The following is a 23,742-nucleotide window of genomic DNA, read 5'->3' on the forward strand; positions in this document are numbered from 1 at the left end:
TGTATTTAATGAGTAATATACTGAAAAAATATATTGATTCATGAGATTGTTTGAAATTTCATCTAATCTATTAGAAATTTGTATATCTTTTTTTTGATATATAACTAAACATGGATCCGATTTATAGATAATTTTTATTTAGAGATAATAATATAGATAAAGTCATTTTGTTATAATGTTATAACGAATCTTTATTTTGTTTTGCTTTTTATTATCATATTAGATTGGTTAAAATTTAGAAATCCAATAAAATCAAAATTTTCACGAGTGGAAATTTACTCTTTCAATATTCAGTTGTAGGATTAGTCTATTTACTCATTCCGCCATCCTACCCAATGAATCATTAAGATTCATTTTCAATATAATCTTATGTATTCGTGGGTTCTATCATTCCCCTCACTTCTCGATTAATGGTTAAGTCTGGAGCCCCTAACGAAATATGATTTGTTCTCGAGTCAATCCTCTCAGTACTTATTAGCTCGGGGTTCTTAATTCTTTTTCTATGAACATATTTTTATAATTATAGACCAATCAGTATTAATTCTTTATTACATTCCTCATTATGAGATGAATCATAGACCTTACATATTGGAGTCATATATCATTGATATTTGTTTTTTTTCGCTCTTTCTCTCATCCTTCCATTTATCTGCATATTTTTTTTCTTTACAACTCAGACTTGGATTAGTTTTTTCTTTTTTGTTGTTTGTTTATGCAAAAAAGATTTCAGTTGCTACATTGATATGACCAATATATCATATCTCGATTGGTTTTTTATATCAAGATAATGCAAAACGATGAGTTGGTTACTAGTTCTATATTAGTTCTATAATAGTTATTAGTTCATACTATGGGCTGGTACTTCTTGTTTTTATTTATTTATTTTATGATTCCTAATCCTAAAAAAACCATTGAGTCACACACTAAGCATAGCAATTATATCATATGATTAATCGATTTTTTATTCAACCTTATAGAATTGTTCATTTTTGTTTTGAGTTAGGAGAAAAAGAATGAAAGAATTTGTCATTTTTTTGTTCTATTATTGGATGGATAGAATAGAACTAAAGATAAGTCAAGTAAAGGCCTATTATTCCTCTTCTATAAATATCTAAATTTTGATGCCTAATACCCCAGAAATAGTTTGAACTGTATAGGAACAATAATGAGTTTTAGCTTGAATGGTTTGTAGAGGAACCTTTCCTTCTCTGATCCATTCGACACGTGCAATTTCTTTTCCATTCATAAGCCCTGCAATTTGTAATTGAATTCCTTTTGTACCTGCCTGTTCAGTTAATTCAATAGCTTTTTTTTATTGATTTACAAAATAAAACTCTATTTTTTAATTATCCGGCTATAAATTCTTCAAGAATATTAGGGTTTCCATAAGGGTTTTCAATTCTTGTAATAGAAATGTTGAGTTGTCGGTTCACACAAATAAGTTCTTTTTGTACAGTCATGTGTAATTTTTGCTTCTTCTAGGTTCTATTAATAACTTTGGGAATCCCACATAGATTATGACTTGAATCAAATCAATTTGTTTTTTAATTTCTATACATGAAATTCCCTCGACACTAGAAGATATTTTCATATTTTTTTGTACATAATTCTTGATACCGTTTCATATTTTTTGATCTTCTTTTTGATCCTCCAAATAATTTTTTTGTTGTGCAAACCAAAGAGAATGATGACCTTAGGTTGCACCAAGTCTGAAACCAAGTGGATTTATTTTTTCTCCAATAATCCCCCGCTACTATACATATCATGACATGGCATATCGATGTACTTCATTTTTTTATTCATCCATTTTTTTTAAGCATAATATGGCATATTTTATTTGTATTTTTTATTATAAAAAATATTTATCATTTAACTTTAAAATTCTTCAAAGATAATTTTGTTCTTTAAATAGTCTGTATAATAATGTACAGCTGTATATTTTAGTACAATAGTTATATGACAAGTTGGTCTTTTTATTGGATAACCTTGTCCCCGAGCTCGAGGTTTTAATTTTTTCACAATAATGCCTTCGTTGACTTCTGCTTTACTAATTTTTAACTTTGCTTTGGTGAAACCTCTATTGTGATTAGCATTTTCTGCTGCAGAAGAAACCAATTTTTCTTCTTTCTCATAAGGTTTACCTCTCACTAATGAACAATAAGTATCTATATTCACTTTTTGCATTTATTAAAAAATTATTAACGACGTGATCTATTATCATTTTTTGCATGTCCTTGGAAACTTAGAGTAGCTGAAAATTCTCCCAATTTTATGTCCTACCATATGATCTATTATATACATTGGCAAATGCTCCTTTCCATTATGGATAGCAATAGTATGGCCGATCATTTTCGATATAATGGTAGACACTCGGGACTAAGTGACTATTATTTCTTTTTCTGCTTTTGTGTTAAGCGTATTTTTTTAGTGAACGTGTCACAATTAATTACTCCTATTTTCTTTTTCTTTTTTGTAAGTATAAAGAAAAAAATTCTATTTACTATGGCAATGAAGAATCAAATTATCACTATATTTATTCCTTTTTCTACTTCTTCTTCCAAGTGTAGGATAACCCCAAGGGGTTGTGGGCTTACCTACCTAAACTTTTATGGTTCACCCCAACATTCCCCACTAGGCTGGCTGTTGGTGAGCAATTTTTGGGTATCAAACAGACCTCCCCATAAGGTAATTTTAATGTGGCCGATTTCCCCTCTTTTGCAATCAGTTTCACTACAGCACCTGCTGCCCTAGCTAATTGTCCACCCTTTCCAAGTGTGATTTCTATGTTATGTATGGCCGTGCCTAAGGGCATATCAGTTGAAGTAGATTCTTCTTTTTGACCAATCAAAACCATTTCCCAAACTGTACAGGCTTTTTCCAAAGCATACGGCTTTTTGGATGTAGATGATGATATCTATACATATGATCTTATATATATCGTATAATTCTTATATATATATATATCATATAATGAAGTACCACATGAGTGGATATATAGGAATCAAAATCTGCTGAATCACTCATGTTATGATCTTCTACATCCTAGGTCTTCCCGTTCCTTCTATTGGAGTTTGGTGTGGTTTTAGGTTCACTTGGCCAAGAGTCTTGTGCACAACCTTTAATCTGGTTTTTAGTTTGATGTTTAGGTGATTTTTGTGTTTGTTTTTGGTATGGTGATATTTAGGATTGTTAGGGTTTTTGTTTTGAAGGAAGAAGAAGAGAAGATGTTAGAGTAGGCCACATAAAACTAGACAACACACTAAATCATTTTTGCTTTTCGTTCATTTGTTGCATATATAGATACAAAACTTATCTCATACATGTGAGGTGTGTGTGGGACCAAATCGAAGTCTTTAAAATTCAAAATTTACACATTTCCCACTCAAAATTATGATACATAACCGTTCAACCACCAGCTTCACATGTGAGTGCATAATTATGACAAGAGTTTGTGAGATTTTGAATTTCAAAAAACTGTCTCCACCTGATCCTGTACTTCTACTTTGACCAGATGGAAGGTTGGGATATCTTCGTCCAAATTGCTTGAATTTTGGCATGTGGCATGTTGAAATATCAGGGATGAAATCTGGAGAAGTCCAAGTCAAAATAATTGGGTAGGGCCTCCAATTCATCTCAAACCAGTGGACCATAACTGCTGGAAATCTCAGCAGTTATGCCAACTTGCAACCTATATATATTGGGCTTCCCAAGGCCTTCTTGAGTCATTCTTTTTTTTTTTTCATTTACATATCTATTACAACATATCCAAAAATCATAACCTCCATTCTAAAAGCTCAGAGAATGTCAGCCCTAAAAATGGACCCATGTTGTTGGAAACACTGTTTCCAGCACATAGCCATTTTACAAAATAAAATCAATACCCAACAAAGAGACAATTCATAAGCTAAATACAATAAAACTTAGGCATTCAAAAGACATTAAAAGGAACATAAAACATAGACATAAATATTGCATTAGGTCATTCAAAAAAATATTTCTTTTAAAGAAACAAAGAGGGTGCAAACCTTAGTGGATTTTGGTTTGCACAAGGTGGCAAGATTACCACCTTTTCAACACCTTCATCTGGCTTATGTTCTTCATGTCACATTCAGACCGAATGACTCTATGAAATTACGTTGATACTTCCACATATTATGGGTAACGTAGGAGACATCTCTAGTTTTTCCCCCTGGGAATCGTTAGAATTACCACTGCTTAGCTTTCAGTTCGCCTCTACTATCAAATGAAATGTGAATAACCCATCCTCATCTCTTTGAAACAAAGGGCTCTTTTGGTTTTGCCGGTGTTTGAAAATTTTTGTCCTCTCCATATTACTATATCTTAAGAGTCAATAATTTTATATGAGGAACTATTGAACTCAATCACTTGCTGCCGTTACTTTTCGATTTTCTGTTGAAGGCTATCCTATAGAGGTACTCAACTTGGATAGGTTTCATCATAAACCTGATTGGTTACTTCCAATTACATAAATCAATAGTTCAAACCGCACTTAAAGGTAGGGCATTTCCCATTTTTATTGGAACTTATGTACCAGAAATAATGTATCTCCAATTATAGCCCCTCTGGGATGTAAAATATATCTTTTCTCACCATCCCCATAGTGTATGAGACAAATGTATGCATTTCAATTAGGATCATATTCTATAGTTACGATTATACCATATAAGTCTTTTTTGTTCCATCAAAATTTGATTTTACGGTATAGACGCTTATAACCTCCGCCTTTATGCCTTGCGGTAATGATTCCTCTGGCATTACGACCTTTACCACAACGATGCTACCTATAGATCAAATTATTTCGTGGATTAGATTTCACTTGACTGTCTACGGCTCCTTTGCATGTGCTCGAGGTAGAAGTTTTGTATAAATGTATCGCCATGCTATTAAGTATTTTGATTTAAGTTTTTTTCTTTCTAACAGGTGGAATAGAATAACCTGGTTGAAGCATAATGATCGTACATTATGCATTGTATGTCCCATAAGAGGTCCCAGTCTTCTACACTTTCCCAGGCATCGATGACTATTTATAGCTATTACCTTGGCACCAAAGAACAGTTCGACCAAATGCTTTATTTTTGTCCTAGTTGATCTTGATTCGACATTAGAAGTGTATGGATTTTTCAACAATAACTGAATACTTTTGTCTGTAAATACTGCATGTTTGATTCCATCCATAAATCTATTTTCTTCCCTATGAGTTCTAGTCTTAATAAGAATGCTAGTTCTTATTGTTCATATGTTATGATATGAATATACCACACCAATTTGTTATGTATAGATGATGAGATTCCATTGATACAAAGCCAATTCCAATAGACTTATTTTATTGGAGGGTCCCATTAGCGTGCATCCAGTAGGAATTAAACCTACGAATTTGGCAATCATGAGTTGGGCGCTTTAACCATTCAACCATGGATGCTTAGCGAGGATCCTCGTACATGGTGAATAACCAAATTCCAATTCAAATGAAATCTTGAGGATAAATCAATTAAATTTAGGAGGACTCAATGAAAGGACATCCTGAGACTGAAATCTCGGATTTTCGAATTAAGAGAGATATTGAGATAAATAAAGAATTCTCACTATTTCTTAGATTCATGGACCCAAATCAATTCAGTGAGATCTTTCATTCACATTTTTTTCCATCAAGAACATTTTATAAAACTCTTGGACTCCCAAATTTGGAGTATCCTAATTTCACACAATTCACATTTTTAGGGTTCAACAAGAATCGATATTTCATGATCAAGGGTGTAGTATTATTTGTAGTACTGATCCTTATATATTGTATTAATACTCGAAAGATGGTCGAAAGAAAAATTCTCTATTTAATAGGCCTTCTTCCTATACCTATGAATTTCATTGGACCCAGAAATGATACATTGCAAGAATGTTTTGGGTCTTCCAATATCAATAGGTTGATTGTTTTGCTCTTGTAACTTCCAAAAGGCAAAAAGATCTCTGAGAGCTATTTCCTAGATCCGAAAGAGAGTATTAGGCTCTCCCAATAACTAAAAAGTGTATCATGCCCGAATCTAGGGTTCGCGGTGGTGGAGGAACTGGATCAGAAAAAAAAGGGATTCTAGTTGTAAGATATCTAATGAAACCATCACTGGAATTGAGATCTCATTCAAAGAGAAAGATATCAAATATCTGGAGTTTCTTTTTGTATATTCTATGGATGATCCAATCCACAAGGACCATGATTGGGAATTGTTTGATCGTCTTTCTCTGAGGAAGAGGCCAAACATAATCAACTTGAATTTAGGACAGCTATTCTAAATCTTAGTGAAAAAATACCAATTGAAGTGGAGGGTTTCTTCAAACAGCAAGGAGCTGGGTCAACTATTTAGGCAAATGATATTGAGCATGTTTCCCATCTATCCTCGAGAAACAAGTAGGCTATTTCTTTGCAAAATTGTGCTCAATTTCATATGTGACAATTTCGCCAAGATCTCTTATGTAGTTTGGGGAAGAATCCACACGAATTGGATTTTTTAAGGAGCATATCGAGAGAGAATTGGATTTGGTTAGACAATGTGTGGTTGGTAAAGAAGGATCGATTTTTTAGTAAGGTACGGAATGTATCGTTAAATATTCAATATGATTCTACAAGATCTAGTTTTGTTCAAGTAACAGATTCTAGCCAATTGAAAGGATCTTCGGATCGATCTAGAGATCATTTCGATTCCATTAATAATGAGGATTCAAAATATCACACACTAATCAATCAAAGAGAGATTCAACAACTAAAAGAAAGATCGATTCTTTGGGATCCTTCCTTTCTTCAAACAGAATGAACAGAGATAGAATCAGACCGATTCCCTAAATGCCTTTCTAGATATCCCTCAAAGTCCTGGCTATTCATGGAACGTGAGAAGTTGATGAATAATCATCTACTTCCATAAGAAATCGAAGAATTTCTTAGGAATCCTACAAGCTTCATTCGTTCTTTTTTCTTTGATAGATGGTCAGAGCTTCATTTGGGTTCGAATCCTACTGAAAGGTCCACCAAAGATTAGAAATTGTTGAAGAAAGAACAAGATGTTTCTTTTGTCCTTTCTAGGTGATCAAAAAATAAAGAAATAGTTAATATATTCAAGATAATTACGTATTTACAAAATACCATCTAAATTCATCCTATTTCATCAGATCCGGGATGTGATATGGTTCCGAAGGATGAACTGAATAGTTCCAATAAAATTTAATTCTTGAAAAGAAATCCATTTTTTTATTTATTTCATCTATTCCATGACCAGAATAGGTGAGATACACGTTACACCATGATTGTGAATCAGAAGTTCAAGAAATGGCAGATCTATTCACTCTATCAATAACCGAGCTAGATCTGGTGTATCATAAGGGATTTGCCTTTTCTATTGATTCCTACATATCAGATCAAAAACAATTCTTGAATGAGGTATTCAACTTCAGGGATGAATCGAAAAATAAATCTTTATTGGTTATACCTCCTATTTTTTATGAAGAAAATGAATCTTTCAGTCGAATGATAAGAAAAAATGGGTCCGGACCTCCTGCGGGAATGATTTGGAAGATACAAAACCCAAAATAGTGGTATTTGCTAACAACAACATAATGGAGGTAGTCAATCAATATAGATTGATCCAAAATTTAATTCAAATCCAATATAGCACCTATGGGTACATAAGAAATCTATTGAGAAATGTATTGGATCGATTCTTTTTAATGAATAGATCCGATTGCAACTTGGAATTTGGAATTCAAAAGGATCAAATAGGAAATGATACTCTGAATCATAGAACTATAATGAAATATACGATCAACCAACATTTATCAAATTTGAAAAAGAGTAAGAAGAAATGGTTCGATCCTCTTATTTTTATTTCTCGAACCGAGAGATCTATGAATCGGGATCCTAATGCATGTAGATACAAATGGTCCAATGGGAGCAAGAATTTACAGGAACATTTGGAACATTTCATTTCTGAGCATAATAGCCATTTTCATTTTTAAGTAGTGCTCAATCGATTACGTAATAATCAATATTCAATTGATTGGTCTGAGGTTATCAACAAAAAAGATTTGTCTAAGTCACTTCCTTTCTTTTTGTCCAAGTTACTTCTTTTTTTATCAAAGTTTCTTCTCCTTTTGTCTAACTCACTTCCTTTTTTCTTTGTGAGTTTTGGGAATATCCCCATTCATAGGTTTGAGATCCACATTTATGAATTGAAAGGTCCAAATGATCAACTCTGCAATTAGTTGTTAGAATCAATAGGTTTTCAAATCGTTCATTTGAAAAAATGGAAACCTTTCTTATTGGATGATCATGATACTTCCCATAAAGTGAAATTCTTGATCAATGGAGGAACAGTATCACAATTTTTGTTCAATAATATACCAAAGTGGATGATTGTCTAATTTCATACTAGAAATAATTGCAGGAAATATTTTGATAACATGGATTCCTATTTCTTAATGATGTCCCATGATCAAGACAATTGTCTGAATCCCATGAAACCATTTCATAGAAATTCATTGATATCTTCTTTTTATAAAGCAAATCGACTTCGATTCTTGAATAATGCACATCACTTCTACTTCTATTGTAACAAAGGATTCCTTTTTTTATGTGGAACAGGCCCGTATCAATAATTATGATTTTACGTACAGACAATTCCTTAATATCTTGTTCATTCGCAACAAAATATTTTCTTTACGCAGTGGTAAAAAAAATATGTTTTTTTGGAGAGAGATACTATTTCACCATTCGAGTTACAGGTGTCTAACATATTCATAACTAACAATTTCCCACAAAATGGCGACGAAAAGTATAAATTGTACAAATATTTCCATTTTCCAATTCGATCCGATCCATTCATTCATAGAGCTATTTACTCGATTGCAGACATTTTTGGAACACTTCAAACAGAAGGACAAATAGTCAATTTTGAAAGAACTTATTGTCAACATCTTTCAGATATGAATTTGTCTTATTCAAAAGGGAAGAACTTGCATCAGTATCTCAATTGCAATTCAACCATGGGTTTGATTCACAATTCATGTTTTGAGAAATATTTACCATCCGAAAAGAAGAAAAAATGGGGTCTTTATCTCAAGAAATGCCTTGAGAAAGGGCAAATGTATAGAACCTTTCAACAAGATAGTGCTTTTTCAACTCTCTTAAAATGGAATATATTCCAAACATAGGATACAAATATCTAAATTTGATACTTTTAGATACCTTTTCAGACCTTTTGCTGATACTAAGTAGCAGCCAAAAATTTGTATCCATTTTTCATAATATTATGTGTGGATTAGATATATCATGGTGAATTCTTTAGAAAAAACTGTGTCTTCCACAATGGAATCTGATAAGTGAGATTTACATAATCTTCTTATGTCCGAAGAAATGGTTCATCAAAATAATGAGTCACCATTGATATCGACACATATGAGATTGCCAAATGTTCAGGAGTTCCTCTATTCAATCCTTTTCTTTTTTCTTGTTGCTGGTTAACTCGTTCGAACACACCTTCTCTTTGTTTATCTAGCCTATAGTGAGTTACAGACAAAGTTCGAAAGGGTCAAATCTTTGATGATTCCATCATACATGATTGAGTTGCAAAAACTTCTGGATAGGTATCCTACATCTGAATTGAATTCTTTATGGTTAAAGAATCTCTTTCTAGTTGATCTAGAACAATTAGGAGATTCTCTAGAAGAAATACGAGGTTATGCTTCTGGCGGCAATGTGCTATAGGGTGCTGGTCCCGCTTATGGGGTCAAATAAATACGTTCTAAGAAGAAATATTTGAACATCAATCTCATCGATAACATCGATTTCATAAGTATCATACCAAATATCATCAATCGAATCGCTGTTTTGAGAAATACGAGACATCTAAGTCATACAAGTAAAGAGATCTATTCATTGATAAGAAAAAGAAAAAACGTGAACAATGATTGGATTGATGATAAAATAGAATCTTGGGTCTCGAACAGTGATTCGATTAATGATAAAGAAAGAGAGTTCTTGGTTTAGTTCTCCACCTTAACGATAGAAAAAAGCATTGATCAAATTCTATTGAGTCTGACTTATAGTGATCGTTTATCAAAGAATGTCTCTGGTTATCAAATGATTGAACAACCGGGAGTAATTTACTTATGATACTTAGTTGACATTCATAAAAATTATCTAATGAGTTATGAGTTCAATACATCCTGTTTAGCCGAAATATGGATATTCCTTGCTCATTATCAGACAATCACTTATTCACAAACCTCCTGTGGAGCTAATAATTTTCATTTCCCATCTCATGGAAAACATTTTTCACTCCACTTAGCCCTATCCCTCTCTAGGAGTATTTTAGTGATAGGTTCTATAGGAACTAGATGATCCTATTTGGTCGAATACCTAGCAACAAACTCCTATGTTCCTTTCATTACAGCATTTCTGAACAAGTTCTTGGATAGAAAGGGCTTTCTTATTGATGATAGTGACGATATTGATGATAGTAACCGTGACCTTGCTATGGAGCTGGAGCTTCTAGCTATGATGAATGCGCTAACTATGGATATGATGCCTAAAATGGACCGATTTTGTATCACCTTTCAACTTAAATTAGCAAAAGCGATGTCTCCTTACATAATATGGATTCCAAACATTCATGATCTGGATATGAATGAGTCCAATTACTTATCCCTTAGTCTATTAGTGTACGATCTCTCTTGGGATTGTGAAAGATGTTCCATAAGAAATATTCTTATTATTGCTTCTATTTATATTCCCCAAAAAGTGAATCCCACTATAATAGCTCTGAATAAATTAAATACATACATTAAGATACGAAGGCTTCTTATTCCACAACAACGAAAGCACTTTTTCACTATTTCATATACTAAGGGAGTTCACTTGGGAAAGAAAATGTTCCATACTAATGGATTCGGGTCCATAACCATGGGTTGCAATGCACGAGATCTTGTAGCACTTACCAATGAGGTTCTATCGATTAGTATTACACAGAAGAAATCAATTATAGACACTAACATAATTAGATCTACTTTTCATCGATAAACTTAGGTTTTGCAATCCCAGGTAAGATCGGTACAGGGTCATGGGATCCTTTTCTATCAGATAAAAAGGGCTGTTGCATAAAATGTACTTCTAAGTAATTGCTCCATAGATCCTATATCTATCTATATGAAGAAGAAATCATGTAACGAAGGGGATTCTTATTTGTACAAATGGTACTTTGAACTTGGAATGAGCATGAAGAAATTAATGATACTTTTTTATCTTTCGAGTTGTTCTGCCGGATCGGTCACTCAAGACATTAGGTCTCTACCCGGACTCGATGAAAAAAATGGGATCCTTCTTATGGACTCGTTGATAATGATTCTGATCTACTTCATGGCCTATTAGAAGTAGAAGGTGCTCTGGTGGGATCCTCACGGATAGAAAAAGATTGCAGCTAGTTTGATAATGATCGAGTGACATTGCTCCTTCGGCCCGAACCAAGGAATCCCTTAGATATCATGCAATATCATTGGTCAGAGATTTCTAATGGATTTTTCGATTCTAATTGATAGAGGATGATTTATTCAATCACATAGTTTGGGCTCCTAGAATATGGTGCCTTTGTGGCTTTCTATTTGATTGTATTGAAAGGCCTAATGAATTGGGATTTCCTTATTGGGCCAGTTCATTTCGGGGCAAGCAGATCATTTATGATGAAGAGGATGGGCTTCAAGAGAATGATTCAGAGTTCTTGTAGAGTGGAACCATGTAGTACCAGACACAAGATAGATCTTCAAAAGAACAAGGCTTTTTTCGAAGAAGCCAACTCATTTGGGACCCTACAGATCAACTTTTTTTCCTATTCAAAGATCAGCCCGTTGTCTCTATGTTTTCACGTCGAGAATTCTTTGCAGATGGAAAGATGTTAAAGGGGCTTCTTACTTCCCAATCAGATCTTCCTGCATCAATATATAAGCGCTGGTTTATTAAGAATACGCAAGAAAAGTACTTTGAATTGTTGATTCATCGTTAGAGATGGCTTAGAACCAATAGTTCATTATCTAATGGATTTTTGCATTATAATACTCCCTCTGAGAGTTATCAGTATTTATCAAAGCTGTTCCTATCTAACGGAACACTATTGGATCAAATGACAAAGATATTGTTGAGAAAAAGATGGCTTTTCCCGGATGAAATGAAAATTGGAGTCGTGTAACAAAAGAAAGGTTTCCCATTCCTTAGCCGGAAAGATATGTGGTCATGAAACAAGGACTAATGGAACATAATTGACCGGATGGTAGAGTCGTGGAAACACTCGTTTCTTCCATATTTTGGACCTCAGCTCCATGGAATGATATACTACTGCTGAAACATGGAAGAATTTAAATCTTAGATCAAAACATTAGGGATGGATGGTATGAATTGCCTAAACAAGAATTCTTGAACAGTGAACAACCAAAACTATTACTCACTACAGCAAAAAATTTCCATTAATGAAAGATGTAAATCCATTGGAAATTAAAAATATGCATGTCGGATGAAATGGTTGTTGCTATCTAGTACAATAACGACTCATTGGTTTAACTGAATAACTAAATAAGATAGATAGACATTTCTCTTCGTCTCAGGTCAACAAATCTTCTCCATTAACCCCTATATGGATAATACACATTCTAGTTGATCAACTAATTCTAATTGTTTTGAAGCAATCCACAGAGCGGTTCATCCTATTTAGATATTCATGACCAAGAAGTACTGGATTCTCTTTTGGATAAGCCCTGAAAGGAGAAGGAAGGCTGGAATACCAATAGGCATCTATTATTGAATTCACCCAAATGGGTAGTATCCATTTTGGGAATGTCTAGGACCAAAGTCACTGAATGGGTAAGTCACCAATCCCCAAAACGGACTATGCAATGTACTTTATTTGCTGGGTTATAGGGGGGCATTTTACCAGAGGTTTCTATTGTATCAATCTACCTTTGTGTGATTCCTGTTGAAGCATATACTCGGGAGGTGCGGTGGGTGCAGGACAGATGGTTTCAAAGTGGAATCCCCATTCATTAGATAGAGAAGATCACCAAGATTTGTTGATTCGCTGCCGAGCTTATTCCAATTCATTAAGCATTCTTAAAATTCAATTTTATGCCTTTAAGAGGACTCAAACCTCCACGCTTTTTAATACGAGATTTTGAGTCTCATGTGTCTACCATTTTACCACCAAGCCATCTTGAAAGTGAATCATATTCCATGAATATGATATCTCTCGAGTGTGATGTATGGAATATATGATAAAGTTGGAGTGTTAGGGTATTTATACTGATCAGTTATGTCATATAGGCATGACTCGGACATCCAATTGCTTCGATTTGAATTATCCTGAGGGTGCCTTATCTTATATTTATATATTATATCAAAAAGATGGACAATCAAACCTATTTCTAGATTCAATAGAAGCCTAAAGAGGTGAGGAGAATAGGGTCCCAAATAATGAGAGATATGTAAAAAGCAAGTCCGATTATGCCTATTCCTAACCCTAAATGGGATGTAATGACATAGGGATCCATATGGAAACATAGTATCTATTTAGATATGTACGAATGACCTCTTCTAATAATTATAATGTATATAACCCTATTCCGGTCTTGTCTGGTATGGAATGAACTTATAATCATGGAATTGACTCGATCATCAAATTATAGATTACAAGTTCATAACCCTAGCCTATTCCCATTTTAGGCGGAACAGATCTACTAATTCTTTGATTCCTGTTAGTAAGAGGGACCTCGAACTAAGAAATAGATTCTAGAAGCTAAAAAAGGGTATCCTAAGCAATTTCAATAAACGGGCTCATTGATATTCCTGGTATAGTTTGTGCTATCACACATACAATCATACTTAATTCGATGGAATTGTTTGATCTTAAAGGGGATCTTCTATAATTTTGCATGTGAGGGGTTATTTCTTGGTTTCGTCCAGTCATTAATAACTTGATTATTTTAGATAATAGTAGATAGAAACAATGCTCGTAAGGAGTCCTATTGAAACCAAGAAATATAGGCCTGCCTGCCATCCACACCAGAATAAATGCAGTTTTCCCAAAAAACCTGCTAGTGGAGGAAGACCTCCTAAGGATAAGAGACATAGGGCTAAAGAGAGAGCCAAAAAAGGATCTTTCGTGAATAATCCTGCATAATCTTGAATGTTATTAGTTCCGGTACATAGACCAAATGATACACTATAAGCAAAAGTTCTTAGATTCATGGAGATATAGAACAGCATATAAGTGATCATATTTGCATATCCACCATTTGAGTCTCCAACAATTATTCCAATAATTGTTGAAGTGTGGCAATTTTGCCACTTGATGGTGCATGTCATCGGCTAGCATGCATACCTTGGTATCAAATCCTTTCCTTTTATGAGTTTATATTTTTTTGTATGTTTTTAATTGATGCAAGGTATATTTTGATAATGTTTTGTGCCTAAGTTATGTATGCAAAAGTATAGGCAAAATTATGCACAAAAGAGTAGGAATGTTATGCTTGAAATGCCTATGGTGCTGGATTCATAATTTCCAGCAACATAGTTCCACTATTTATCTTATATCTTAGGTTGCAAATGGAGTTTTGGGCTGAAATGTTTAGCGATGTCTACAGACATATATAGAAGACTATGGTTCAAATTTCAGGTCCAAATGACATGGGAAAGTCCATTTTCTATTCCAAACAGATTGCTGTACCTGATGGGCCCAGTATGCAGAGTATGGGTCAGCTTTGGAGCTGTTTGGCCCATGATCCGGTTCCAGAACTTTCCTAGCTCTTGGAACAATATTTATTGATGACCAAGGATGCTTCAAACCAAGTTTCATAAGCAGATACAAAGGGGAACTAAGTAGGTGAAGCTAGTTTGGTTGTTTACCCAAACTAGTTAAACAATAGGAACTTAGTTAAAACCATGTGCCACTTTTTACTATATTTGGAATAGACATGTTGCAGCTGGTTTTTGACTCTTTTGTGTATGAAAAGTTAGGTGTTGACCATTTTACTTTTTAAATTTCAAATACTTTACTCATTTTGTAAGCTCACATGCTTGGCATGTGTGAATTAGTTGTAATTTCAAGCTTATATTGTAAAATGAATGAAATGGCTACACATCCAAGCCTTATTTTCAAAAGCCAACGTGTTCCTCTTCTTCTTATCTCTTCTTCAACACCTTAGAATACTTTAGGAACCCTAAAAACCAGAAAACACCATAACCAAAACCTAAAAACACAACTCACACACAACCATTCCCAAGAGCATCACCAAAAGCTTGCTTGTTGCTAACACTTCAAGCTAGCTTGCTCTTGGTCATAACCTTCTCACCCCAACAAAGTGGTATCAGAGCAAGGCACATTTTTGTGAGATTTGTGAGGTTTTTGGGCTGGTTCGTTCCTTGAGAGTGAAGAGATACTTGAAAGCACAAATATATTTTTCATATTCCTTCATACTAGAAAGCAACATTCACATGGCTTCTTCAAGTTTTTCAACTCCTTCTCCTCCTATCTTCAATGGGGAGAACTACAACATTTGGAGTATTAAGATGCAAGCCTACTTGAAGGCTTATGGTCTTTGGGAGGTCACCATAAATCCCCAAGAACCCGAGCCTTTGAGACAAGGGGCAACGCTCAACCAAATCAAGCACCATGAGGAGGAATTGGCTAAAGGTTTCAAGGCTCTCACCGCCATTCATTCTTGTATTAGTGATACCATTTTCACAAGGATAATGGCATGTGAGAGTGCCAAAGAAGCTTGGGACAAACTTCAAGATGAGTTCCAAGGGAGTGCAAGGACAAGGCAAATGCAAATCCTTAACCTAAGGAGAGAGTTTGAGACTATCAAGATGAAAGACAAAGAAACGGTTAAGGAGTTCACCACAAGGCTTCTTAATGTGGTGAATCAAATTAGGGTGCTAGGTGAAAGATTAAGTGACCAAAGGATTGTGGAGAAGGTGTTGGTCTCCTTGCCCGAGAGGTTTGAAGCTAAGATATCTTCATTGGAGGAGTCAAGGAACCTAAATGAAATTTCCTTGACCGAGTTGGTGAATGCCTTGCAAGCTACGGAGCAAAGGAGGAGGATTAGACATGAAGAATCAATGGAGGCTGCATTTGTGTCTAAACAACATCAAAAGACACAAAATCAAAAGAAGAACAAGCTTAAGGTCATAAAGGAGAAAGGTGAAGCTAGCAAACCCGAGAGGAAGTCCTATGAACCTTGTCACCATTGCAAGAAGAAAGGTCATCATCCAATAAGGTGTTGGTGGAGGCCGGATGCATTTTGCCATAAATGCCAACAAAAGGGTCATGTGGAGAGAGTATGCAAGGCAACCAAGAAAGATAAGCAACAAGCAAATGTTGCTAAAGATAATGCAAGTGATAGTGAATCCGAAGAGTTGTTTGTTGCTACTTGTTTTAGTAGCATCAAGAATGATGATGGATGGATCATTGATAGTGGAGCAACACACCATATGTCTCACAAGCATGAGTGGTTCACAAACTTGGATAGGAGCAGCCACAACAAAGTCAAAATTGGAAATGGAGCCCTGATGGAAGTGAAAGGCAAAGGAGATGTGGTGATACACACCACCAAAGGTATCAAAACTATCCATGATGTTCTCTATGTACCTTCTTTATGTGAGAACTTACTTAGTGTAGGTCAAATGCTTGAGAACAAATATGCATTACACTTCTCAAACATGACATGCACTATAGTTGATCCACATGGAAATGAATTAATGTGTGTTGGAATGAAGAACAAGAATTTTAGGTTGAATATGGATGAAAATGGTGCATCGGTTGCATTGAACACCAAAGTTGAGAACACCTCTCAACTTTGGCATAAAAGACTAGGCCATGCTAGCTTTAAGTCATTGGTAGGCACACATGAACTTATTAGAGACATGCCATTGGTGGAGAAGCAAGAACATGTGTGTGAAGTGTGTCAAAAAGGAAAGCATACTAGGCTAGCATTTCAATCTTGTTCTTGGAGATCAAAGGAGAAGCTAGGACTTATACATTCGGATATTTGTGGTCCTATGAGTGTTCCATCCTTAAATGGCAGCAAGTATTTCATAACTTTCATTGATGATTACTCAAGAATGTGTTGGGTGTATTTCCTTGAAAGAAAATCACAAGCTTTGGAGAAGTTTGTAGAATTTATGAAGTTAGTGCAAAATCAATCCGGTTGCACTATAAAGGTGTTAAGGACGGACAATGGTGGAGAATACACAAGTGAGGCTTTCAAACAACTTTGTAAGGATCATGGTATAGTTCATCAATTCACTACACCATACACACCACAACAAAATGGTGTATGTGAAAGGAAGAACCGTACCATCATGGAGATGGCTAGTTGTTTGTTGTTTGAAAGTGGCTTGCCAAAGAAGTTTTGGGCCGAAGGAGTGAATACATCCATCTACATCCAAAATAGGCTTTACTCAAAGTCTTTGAGGAGTAAAACCCCATTTGAGCTTTGGTTTGGATATAAGCCTTCTCTTGATCATCTAAGGGTATTTGGAAGCATTTGTTACATCCTAGTACCACAAGAGAAGAGAGGAAAGCTTGATGAAAGATCACAAGTTGGTGTTTTGGTTGGCTATAGTGATGTGACCAAGGGATATAGAGTGTATAACTTGGAAACCAAGAAACTTGTGATAAGTAGAGATGTGAAAGTTGATGAGGAAGCTAAATGGGTTTGTAGTAAGGAGGAGTTGGCTAGTATGGATGAAGACAATCACCTTGAAGCTCATGATAACGATGAGGAACAAGGAAATCATGAAGGTGCTGCCCATGATGATGAATATAATGAGAATGAGCTAGAAATCTCCATAGAGGCTGATTTGGAGATTGGTGATGGTGTGAGAGGCACAAGACCTCTTAATGAGATTTATGAAAGGTGTAATGTGGCATTGAGTGATCCAATCAATGTCCATGAGGCTATAGCAAGAAAAAAGTGGAGATAAGCCACGCAAGATGAAATTGATGTGATAAACAAGAATGACACTTGGAGCTTGGTAACAAAACCGAAGGGAAAGAATGCTATTGGGGTGAAGTGGATCTTTAGGACCAAGTACAATCTGGATGGGTCCATAAATAAGCACAAGGCAAGGCTTGTTGTCAAAGGATATGCACAACAAGCCGGTGTGGATTATGGAGAGACTTTTGCACCGGTTGCAAGGATGGAAACCATAAGACTTCTCCTTGCAATTTCGGCACAAAAGTCTTGGAAAGTATATCACCTTGATGTGAAGTCAGCCTTCTTGAATGGAATATTGAAGGAAGAGGTCTATGTTATGCAACCCGAAGGTTTTGTGAAGAAAGGAAGTGAAGAGAAGGTATACAAGCTACACAAGGCCTTGTATGGCCTTAAACAAGCTCCTAGGGCATGGTATGCCAAGATAGATGGTTTTTTGACAAAGCATGGATTTAGGAGGAGTCCTAATGAGCCTACATTGTATATTAGGACTCATGGTTGCATGGTGTTGGTGTCTCTTTATGTTGATGACCTCCTAGTGACCGGTGGTAATGAGAAAGAAGTGAGCAATTTCAAAAGTGAGCTAGAATTGAACTTTGAGATGTCTAGCCTTGGAGTGATGAAATACTTTCTTGGAATTGAAGTTGTCCAATCATCCAAGGGCATCTTCATATCTCAAGAAAGCTATGTGAAAGCTATGTGGAAGATTGTAATAGCGTTGCCATACCTATGAATGAAGGCACTAAGTTGGTGAAGGATGATGATTCTCCAAAAGTAAATCCTTCCATCTATAGAAGTTTAATTGGTAGCCTTTTATATGTATACTCTACTAGACCGGATATCATGTTTAGTGTGGCTGTTTTGTCTAGATTTATGCATAGTCCATCACAAAATCATCTTAGTTGTGCAAAAAGAATCCTAAGGTATTTGAAAGGTACTAGTGATTTTGTTATATGGTACAAGGATGGCATGAATGAAGCTTTGCTTGGTTATAGTGATAGTGATTGGGCTGGTTCTTTGGATGATAGCAAGAGCACATCGGGCTCATGGAATTCCAAGAAGCAACAAACCGTTGCACAAAGCACCGCGGAAGCCGAGTATATTGCTTGCTCAAGTTGTGCTAATCAAGGTGTTTGGCTTAGGAAATTATTGGAGGACTTGAGCTTGAAGCAAGAGGAAGCCATGGTAATATTGTGTGACATAACTTCAGCAATAGCAATTGCACAAAATCCAGTCCAACATGGGAGGACCAAGCATATACCGGTCAAGTATCATTCCTTAAGGGAATTTGAAGCAAGTGGTGAAGTGAAGTTGGAGTATGTGACTTCCGAGGAGAACTTGGCGGATATCTTCACCAAGCCATTGGGAAAGAAGAGATTTGAGATATTGAGAGGACTTCTCAACGTCTCATACAAAATTGCCAAGGAGGAGTGTTGAAGTGTGGCAATTTTGCCACTTGATGGTGCATGTCATCGGCTAGCATGCACACCTTGGTATCAAATCCTTTCCTTTTATGAGTTTATATTTTTTTGTATGTTTTTAATTGATGCAAGGTATATTTTGATAATGTTTTGTGCCTAAGTTATGTATGCAAAAGTATAGGCAAAATTATGCACAAAAGAGTAGGAATGTTATGCTTAAAATGCCTATTGTGCTGGATTCATAATTTCCAGCAACATAGTTCCACTATTTATCTTACATCTCAGGTTGCAAATGGAGTTTTGGGCTGAAATTTTGAGGGATGTCTACAGACATATATAGAAGACTATGGTTCAACTTTCAGGTCCAAATGACATGGGAAAGTCCATTTTCTATTCCAAACAGATTGCTGTATCTGATGGGCCCAGTATGCAGAGTATGGGTCAGCTTTGGAGCTATTTGGCCCATGATCCGGTTCCAGAACTTTCCTAGCTCTTGGAACAATATTTATTGATGACCAAGGATGCTTCAAACCAAGTTTCATAAGCAGATACAAAGGGGAACTAAGTAGGTGAAGCTAGTTTGGTTGTTTACCCAAACTAGTTAAACAATAGGAACTTAGTTCAAACCATGTGCCACTTTTTACTATATTTGGAATAGACATGTTGCAGCTGGTTTTTGACTCTTTTGTGTATGAAAAGTTAGGTGTTGACCATTTTACTTTTTAAATTTCAAATACTTTACTCATTTTGTAAGCTCACATGCTTGGCATGTGTGAACTAGTTGTAATTTCAAGCTTATATTGTAAAATGAATGAAATGGCTACACATCCAAGCCTTATTTTCAAAAGCTAACGTGTTCCTCTTCTTCTTATCTCTTCTTCAACACCTTAGAACACTTTAGGAACCCTAAAAACTAGAAAACACCATAACCAAAACCTAAAAACACAACTCACACACAACCATTCCTAAGAGCATCACCAAAAGCTTGCTTGTTGCTAACACTTCAAGCTAGCTTGCTCTTGGTCATAACCTTCTCACCCCAACAATAATTACATATCCAATTTGACCTATGGACCAATACGCAAGCATATGTTTCATGCTTGTTTGAGTAATAGCAATGAGATTCCCCAATATCATGCTAAGAATAGCTAGGATTTCTAGAAGAAGATGTCATTCGTTTGATGAGAAATAAAAAGGAATATCAAAATTTCGAATGGTTGAAGCTGAACCAGCTATTTTTGAACTAACAAAAAGAAAAGCCACAACTGGAGTGCGAGAGCCAGAGTCAAAAAAAGGATTCCTCACTTCTTTCTCTCATTTAAAATCTTCCATGAGACTTTCATCTCACACGGCTCCTAAGTGATAAAAGAAAGAAGAACTCATCTTAGGGTGATCATTTTGTCGACGGATGCTCCTATTACACTCGTAGTCTTTGAAGGATGAGAACCAACTACGTAGCATCTACATCAAGAATTCAAGTATTGTATACATCATTAGTCCGATCCTTTGTAGGAACTACCCATAATAACGAACTTGCAAAATGAATCTCTTTATGATAAAGAGATTCATTGTTCCTAACCCTACTTCACCTTAATTGTTATTTGAATAAGTAAAAGTTATGTCTTGGTCCGAGTGGGGATAGCATTTCTCTTCTGCATGTCCATGGAGTTTTGAAAAATCCAAACATCACAGGGATAGATAGAGAGGTAGGAATTTATCGAACGAACCGCACTCCTTCGTATATGTTAGGAGTCCATTGATGAGAAGGGGCTGAGAAAAGCTTGAAACCAATTCCTATGAAGGTGAATGTAAGTGAAATTGAAAATCCTAGGGAGTTATAGATTTATGTATTGATAACATCATTCACTATTTCTTAAAGCTGGATCTCTCCCTCAGATGAACCATATAGCCAAGAGAAACCATGAACCAGAATAGAAAAGCTTGCCCCACCCTGGAGTAAATATTTCGTAGTAGCCTCATGAGACTATACATCTTTCTTGGTATATCCAAATAATAGGTAGAAGCATAAACTGAAACATTTTAGAGCTACAAAGATAGTTACTAAATCGTTAGCATCGCATAAAAACATTCCTCCTAAAGTAGCTATTAATACGAATAATAGAAACTCTGTCATAGCCATTTCTGTACATTCAATGTATGCTACGGATAGAGGAATACATAAAGTTGAACATAGTAAAATAAGAAATTGAAAGATTTCGTTGAAACTGTTTGTTTAGAAATTTCCCAAAAAGTTAATCATAGGTTCTTTTCTCCATCGGAACAATAGGGCCGTTATGCTCATTACTAACCAAGGTATATCTTTTTTATCAGAGGTTAAATCGATCATCAGAAGAAGAATTAGGCCAAAAATTAGGATACATTCTGGGAAAATAAAACTTCCATCACAGAGAAGCAAACGAAAGGCTTTCATAAAAATTCTCATAGAATCGAGAATGAGGTTTTCATTCTGTACATGCCAGATCATGAATTAGTAATTGCATCCAATCTCCAAAAAATCCCAATTGTTTCAAACTTTTTAAAATGGAATTTTTACGGAATCCCCATGAATAGGATCAAACCTTATTCCATGGTATTTACATGAGATTCCTCTTTCTTATTCTTAAAAAAGTCCCCGAGAGGGCATAGTTGATCCATGATTTATGTTTCATCTCTCATTTCCTTTTCGTTTGTTTCGAGAAATATATCGATCAATTCTGATTCTTTGTTTTTCTATTGATTCTTTTTCGATTGAGATGTATGGATCCATGGGTCTATGTGTCTATATAGATCCTGTTCATGGATTAATGAAAATGTGCAAAAGCTCTATTTACCTCTGCCAGAACTTTCCTAGATCTTGGAACAATATTTATTGATGACCAAGGATACTTCAAACCAAGTTTCATAAGCAGATACAAAGGGGAACTAAGTAGGTGAAGCTAGTTTGGTTGTTTACCCAAACTAGTTAAACAATAGGAACTTAGTTCAAAACCATGTGCCAGTTTTTACTATATTTGGAATAGACATGTTGCAGCTGGTTTTTGACTCTTTTGTGTATGAAAAGTTAGGTGTTGACCATTTTATTTTTTAAATTTCAAATACTTTACTCATTTTGTAAGCTCACATGCTTGGCATGTGTGAACTAGTTGTAATTTCAAGCTTATATAGTAAAATGAATGAAATGGCTATAGATCGAAGCCTCATTTTTCAAAACCAACGTGGTCCCCTTCTTCTCATCTCTTCTTAAACACCTTAGAACACTCTAGGAACCCTAAAAACCAGAAAACACCATAACCAAAACCTAAAAACACAACTCACACACAACCATTCCCAAGAGCATCACCAAAAGCGTGCTTGTTGCTAACACTTCAAGCTAGCTTGCTCTTGGTCATAACCTTCTCACCCCAACAATTTATGGGTTCAATACATATGCCTAAGAGGTCATGGAATCAAGTTAAAGCAGCCTCAAATGCAATCAAAAAGGGCTTGTACGGACAGCATCAACAATTTGGCCGAATTTGTTGTATTGCTTGCTGGCTTTACTGTATTTTACTGTATTAGCCTTTTCTTATTTTTCCAAGCATGGGCAACGTGTGGGACTTCATACTCAGCTTATTTGAAGCTCAAAGAGGTCAAATATTGATCAAAGTCCACTTGATAAAAAAGGCTAGCATTTTTAGTTTCCTAATTTGTGTTTACTTTTTGTTTTAGGAAACTACCATTACTTTTTGGCTTTTATTTATTTATTTTCTGGACAAATAACTTTAGTAAGGTTTTTATTTTATTCTTTCCATTGTAAATTAATTAATTCCTAATTTAATATAAAAGAATTAATTAATCAAACTTAGATTAGGAAAGGAAGTATAGTTTCGGCCAACTAGGTTTCTTTATTTGTGGTGGCTGGTTTTTCTTTATTTTTAGGGTTTTATTTCGTGGCTTTGTAGCCTATTTAAAGGCTTATTTTTCAATGAGAATACAACTTTGATTTGATTAAGAAAATACTTGTGAGATTAATTATCTCTTTGTTCTTTGAGAACACCTAAAACACCATTAGAGAATTGGTTGTTTTAGCTTGACTTATCAATAGGTTTTCCATCCCCTATTGTGGCGTCTACATTATACCAAGGTTTCTAACCACAGGTTGGTTAGGGGTTGAGGTCCATTCCATTAGAACTTGAACTTAATTAAGATCCGGGCTAATATAATACGGGTTTAGGAGCAGGTCGTCCTAGGTTCGTATCATTTGGTATCAGAGCTAAGTTTTGTTCAGGTTTGATCTATCTTTATTTTC

At 35.2% G+C, this 23,742-nt stretch overlaps 3 pseudogenes; 1 reads left to right on the forward strand and 2 right to left on the reverse strand.

The window, feature by feature from the left end:
* Positions 1-2,590: 2,590 nt before the first annotated feature.
* Positions 2,591-4,900, reverse strand: LOC132800079 (large ribosomal subunit protein uL2cz/uL2cy-like; annotated as a pseudogene).
* A 707-nt stretch (positions 4,901-5,607) lies between these two features.
* LOC125418523 (protein Ycf2-like) lies at positions 5,608-12,236 on the forward strand (annotated as a pseudogene).
* A 1,596-nt stretch (positions 12,237-13,832) lies between these two features.
* LOC125418561 (NAD(P)H-quinone oxidoreductase subunit 2 A, chloroplastic-like) lies at positions 13,833-21,939 on the reverse strand (annotated as a pseudogene).
* Positions 21,940-23,742: the final 1,803 nt, after the last annotated feature.

Source organism: Ziziphus jujuba, chromosome 11 (genome assembly GCF_031755915.1).
Source record: "Ziziphus jujuba cultivar Dongzao chromosome 11, ASM3175591v1".
Lineage (NCBI taxonomy): Eukaryota > Viridiplantae > Streptophyta > Magnoliopsida > Rosales > Rhamnaceae > Ziziphus > Ziziphus jujuba.